Consider the following 6004-nt stretch of genomic DNA (forward strand, 5'->3'; position numbering starts at 1 on the left):
TACGTTGTATTGAGGAATATTTGAAGTGATTTCCATAATCATATTTCATAGTGTCTCGATGTGATTCACCTTAGGGGGTACCCTAATTTTGTGCCGCCAGTGAAATCTTTTCTCCTTCTCTTCTTCTATTTCCTTTTTTTTTCAAATCATTATTCAAACGAAGGCCCAAACGTCATCCTGTATCTATCGTAATTATACCCTCATTTTATTACCAGGTCAGCATTTCATTCCTTCTAAATGCTATTAATCTTAGATTCCCTTGAGTTCATTAAAGCTATAGTGAGCTTTGTATAACACAGAGAAACTGCCTGCTCTTCTTCTTTTCATGGGCTTAATCCTAAAGACTTATCCATTCTCATCACCTTTTCACTTGCCTTTCCTCATCCTTACTCATGTTTCCTTAAAACTTTATCGCTCAACCATACTTTAGCTTGCAACCTATACATATCCACTTATAAACTTTTCTTCAACTTGCTTGTATCATAGGTTTCCTTATATCACTCTAGCACATCAAGCGAGATATCACATCGTCTCTAACTCTTCTCTATTCTCTTAACTATACCTCTCAGTACTTAGAAACCATAGGTTGGAAGATATGCCGCTGACGATGCCGCTATCATTCCCGATTATTGGATCTCAGCACTTCTAAACTTCTATCTAAAGTATGGACTATTCACATATTCTGCCTTTGAGTATCTCGTACGTTGTTCACCTTTACCTTACTTACCTTAAAATATCGTATCTTATCTTCTATCTCTTTCATAACCTCTCTTCCACCTAGGGGTAATTCACGTCCATAACTTAAAGCTCTATTATAATACTCGCACCTCTGGTACATACAAAATCAGGTGGGAGCTTCGTACTGACTTCTTATGAGGCTGGTACTTCTTCTAATTGGCTTCCTTGTAGAGCCATTATAGATTATGGTTGTTGTGTTATTTCTCTTGAACATCTGATATTAAGGGTGATTCTATCATGTTCTCAAGCACAACTTCTATAATTTTTCTAGGTCCAACAATCAGACTCCTGATTTACTTGGGTGATGTAATTCTTTAGTTTCCTCTTCTTTCTGATCAGCCTTTACGTAGACTTAAGCTATCTTCTGATCTGTGGTTCATGGTGCCTTTCATGGGCGCTGAGGAATATGCATGATACAATCCTTTAACAATTTAATCCTTCTTTTATGACCTGGGCTCAATTCTTTTCTTTTAACGTATACCAGAATCTTCTATGGTTGTATATGTTGTATGTATAAAACTCTGAACCCTTAAGTGAGTTCATAACGTAACCAACTCTGGATCATTAATCGAATAATTTCTTTCGTTCCTTCTCGGCTTTATTTTAACGTAAGCTATTATCTTTCTTGATCTTTCTTACTCTTGTTGTGTGCATACTTAGCTTATCTTAGCTCCTCCTCATGCCGGAATTTCCGTACAACTCATATGATCTTCGAATATTTCTTTTGATTTTTACTTCACGTTCACTAGCCACGGTAGATTCCTCTTTCTTTTGGAGGACGAACAATGTTGTTGTGAAACTGTTGTTACACGACCATTTCCTCTTTACGTCATGTGCTTAGGTTGAAACCTTCTTCCTCATTTCCTCAGCTAGTCCTTCATTGTAGTACTTAGGGAGGATCCTTTGACTTTTGTAAAGATGCGAGCTTATTATATTGTATTACCGATAGAATTCTTGATGTTCGTGCTCATTTCTAATTATCCTTAGTTACTTACCTCCACACTCATCTGCTCGTAGGGCTGCTTCTGAACTGAAGTTTTGACTGTCTTCCCAGTGGAACTACCTTTTATTTCCGTAATACTCATACGGTACATTTAACTACCCCAACTCCTATTTGAATATTTCTCAAGTATTACAATGTCATAACTGCGGGGTTAAATTCACTATATTGGGTTTTACTATCTTTATCTTGCACGACCTGCTGTCTTATCTGTATCCTCTTGGCTAGACATGACTAGGCTTTTCCCGAATCAACTACTAACTACTCTTTGGCCCATTCTCATGTCAATATTCTGCGGAATCTTTCTTGTGTTATTTCCTTGGTCTTAACTTACATCTCGCACTGGCTCCTTAATTGTCAATAACATATCGGGCAAGAACCCTTACTTCTTTTCTGTGACGTCGCGCTTGCATAATGTTTTGGAATCATAGCATATCTGTAGCACTTGGGTAAGTGCAATCTCATCCCTTTCTCCTTTTTATCGCATTCTTCCTTTTATCATTCCGTATTCCCCCCTTTAGGGGAGTACTAAGATTTGAAGCTACGACGACCTTCCTATAGATGTTTCACCTTTTCATCTTTGGCATCATTTCACATCATCGATGACCCTTACTCGCCTTGCGGTAATATTTTCGCACCAAGGATAGCAAAATTCCTTACTCACGAAGGTGAAACTTAGTATAACTGGCACATACAGTCCCTTAAGCTGAATGTTGCTCACATTGCTTGTTGTAGGGAAGCGTCTCCCTAGATGACCATTCTCTGAATTTCTCATGAATCTTCTTCTGTTGTCCGTCCTATTATTGCTGGAACGTGATCTGAAATTCTCATGATGCTGACTATTATCAAATCACTCAGTCCCAAATTCATATTTAGTTTATCTTGTTCACCAATCCATTCTGGTTCTATTACTCTGGGGTCTAACTTTTCCTCTAGTAGTCGCGTTGGAGTTACGAACTTATTTCTCGAAATGAGGATATAACCTTATGGACTATACTCTTTTGTTGTCTTAAGGCCCATCACCTCTCATATCTTCCTTCATTTGACCATAGGTTCTGTAACACTCTACCGTTTTCATCCACGTGTCATACCTTATTCATAATTCTTTGTTATCTCTCTTCTCATTACTCTGCTAATATTTTTGCATATCCCTTTTCTTGTGAAAACTTCAATACGATATTCTTTCGCTTTTAGCTTTCCTTTGCTCCATCCAGTAGCTCTTCAAGTTGCTTAACATTCTCGCTTTACTAGGGACGCGAACCATATTAAGGTAATATTTATCCCTTCAAGGCTTATAGTGCATGTCTTTATAGTACTCATATCTGGTTGCACTATTTTATAGTGTACCATTTGGGTGTCTCATAAAGAGATCTAGTAGAACATTTGTAATATCCTTCGAAAATCAACTGACGCAAATAATTCATCCATCATATCTTCTTACACTACTTCTGTTAACCCCTATAGAGCATATCTAAAATGGGTGCGGCCAATTGTATATACCTTTGTTACTATTGAATATAACTCAAAAAGCTCATGTTCCTCTACCTCAATTATAATGTTGTTAACCTTCATTAACTGGGTACCCCATACCCTTTTTCACATTACTCATTTTACTTGCTGAAACTTGTACTTATCTTCTTTATCTCTCATTGTCCTTTACCATTAATATGGATAGACATTCTTGCCTTAAGGCTTCTTATCAAGAACCTTATACCTTTCAGTACACCCATAATCTGCTAAAGACCTCACATTTACTTATCATAAGCATAATACAAAGTTGAGTTCCTCTAATTCAACACTTCCACAGCTATATCTCTTATCGATCATCTTTCTGAGCGTAGACATCGTCTTATTACGAATAAAAATAGAAGCTCGGGACTTGAATTCTTATAAGTGAGCTCTACGACAGGATCTAGAGTAAGAAAAAAGAGTGACAGTCCTAAATGCCCTGTAGCCTCCTGCTTATAAGTGTGGTGCACGACACACCCATAAACAAGACTCTACTAGACATGGCTTGTAGACTCCCTAGGACTGAACTGCTCTGATACCACTTTTGTCACGACCCAAATCGATGAGCCGCAACAGGCACCCAGTACCTTACTTGACCGAGTACCAACGTAATGTACCTTTCTTATTACATCATTATATACATGTGACATATGGGCCTAATAGGCTAACATAATCATTTATAAAATCAAACATAGGCCGACAGGGTCGTACAATCTTTCACGTACACGACATATGTCTACAAGCCTCTAAGAGTACATAAGTGTCACAAAGGTCGGGACAGAGTCCCGCCATACCAAACAATAAACGTCTAAATCATACTAACCAAATACGCAACTCCGAAGCAAATGGAGCGCACCAAAATCTTCCGCTGAGCTGATAGCCTACTTGGAGGGCTCTCGACCTGTCTATCAGGACCTGCGGGCATGAAACGCAGCGTCCCCAGGCAAAAGGGACGTCAGTACGAATAATGTACCGAGTATGTAAGGCACATAAATAAATACATAGGAGACATGGAAGACATATGGAGTATATGACTCAACCCGTAAGTCTGAATAACTTTGTAAATCATAAATTACTTTCAGCGTCATGCATATGCGTATGAATGTCATGCCGTGCATAGGTATATGTTTCATAACATCATCAGCCTCTGAGGGCATCCCATCATATCATATCGGTCACTGTGGGCAAAATCATCATCGTATACCAGCTGATCAGGTGGTGGTGCGTATATAACGGCATAACCTTTCCCATATCCCATATACATACATATATACGCGTATATAACGCCGTTTGAATACATACATATATATGCGTATATAACGCCATTTGAATACATACCCATATATGCGTATATAACGCCGTTTGAATCATATTTCAGCCACTGTGGGCAACATCATCATCATATACCAGCTGATCAGGTGGTGGTGCGTATATAACGCCATAACCTTTTCCCATATCCCATATACATATATTTACATATATACGCGTATATAACGCCATCTGGTCATGGGTCAGTGCACATGAATGCAGTGCATAAAAAGTACGTCAATAAAATTATTCGGAATGTCATAAGACCATTTTGCCTCTGAGTAATATCATAAAGTAATATCTTTTCAACTTTCGTATTTTTTTAGACCCATGAACAGATGATAAAATATTATGACACATGGAAATTAAAGAACATAGATATTTCTATTACTTCTATGAGTAGAGTCACTTATGGAATTTTTGCATTTGCATGTTTCGTTCATATCGTATGGATCATGCCAAAAGAAAGAAGGGATAGCCTTAACATACCTGGAGTAGGAAAAAATACGTATGATATTCTTGGAAAAGATTGCACTGTGGTCTCTCCGAATCGCAAAATCCCGTTGCTATTATCTTATAAAATCTCGTATGAAATTTTGGTAATAAATTTCGTATGCGAAATTGAATGAATTTCATTCCCTACTTTATTCACGGCGTACAAAATATGGTGCTGTTAAGATTCTTCTTTTCTGGTGCTATGAGTTTACTAATACTCCAAAATTGAAATTGAATAAACTTCAGGGGAAGGAATCTTGAAGTTCTTGAAGATTGGAAGTTGTATGATGATTTTTATATGTGATTTTTCAAGTTGTAAGTAATCGTAGGAATAACACTAGTAGTTGTGAATTTATCTCAACTTTATAAGGTACTTACTGATGCAACAATTTTGAGAGTCTTTCCGTAATAATCTCTTTAAGGGTTGACACATTGCAAAGTTATGCCAGAGTCACATAATGACTCATGTAGGGGTTGCCACGTTTTTGGCTTTGTGTTTATCCAAAAAAATTATCCACTTATTAGTTAACCGGATAATATTTCGTTATCCGGTAATTAATCTATTATCCGTATAATTTAAAAATTATCACAAATTACTTAAAATGTTACTCACTTTCCACATACCCTATACACCTTACTATCATGGCCATGTAGTATCTTGTATGACACTAGTCCATAAATACTGGGTATTTTAGCTCGAACCGTATTTTATCCCAACATGCCAAACTTGGACGAAAATTCATTTTCTTTTACTTGCTTTCCCTTTCACGTTTACGAATTTACTTGCTACTTGTTTGACATAGCATAATTCTTATAATCTCCAAATAATCTTTTCCTTGGAATTACGTCGATTAACTTACAACGAAATTTTAACGTACGAAAATGCGGAATATAACAGGTCCGGTCCTAACGGGCTTCATAACAGAACCAGCCCACTTAGCAGGCCCACCTCCC

The sequence above is a fragment of the Nicotiana tabacum genome, chromosome 6 (assembly GCF_000715075.1).
Source record: "Nicotiana tabacum cultivar K326 chromosome 6, ASM71507v2, whole genome shotgun sequence".
NCBI lineage: Eukaryota > Viridiplantae > Streptophyta > Magnoliopsida > Solanales > Solanaceae > Nicotiana > Nicotiana tabacum.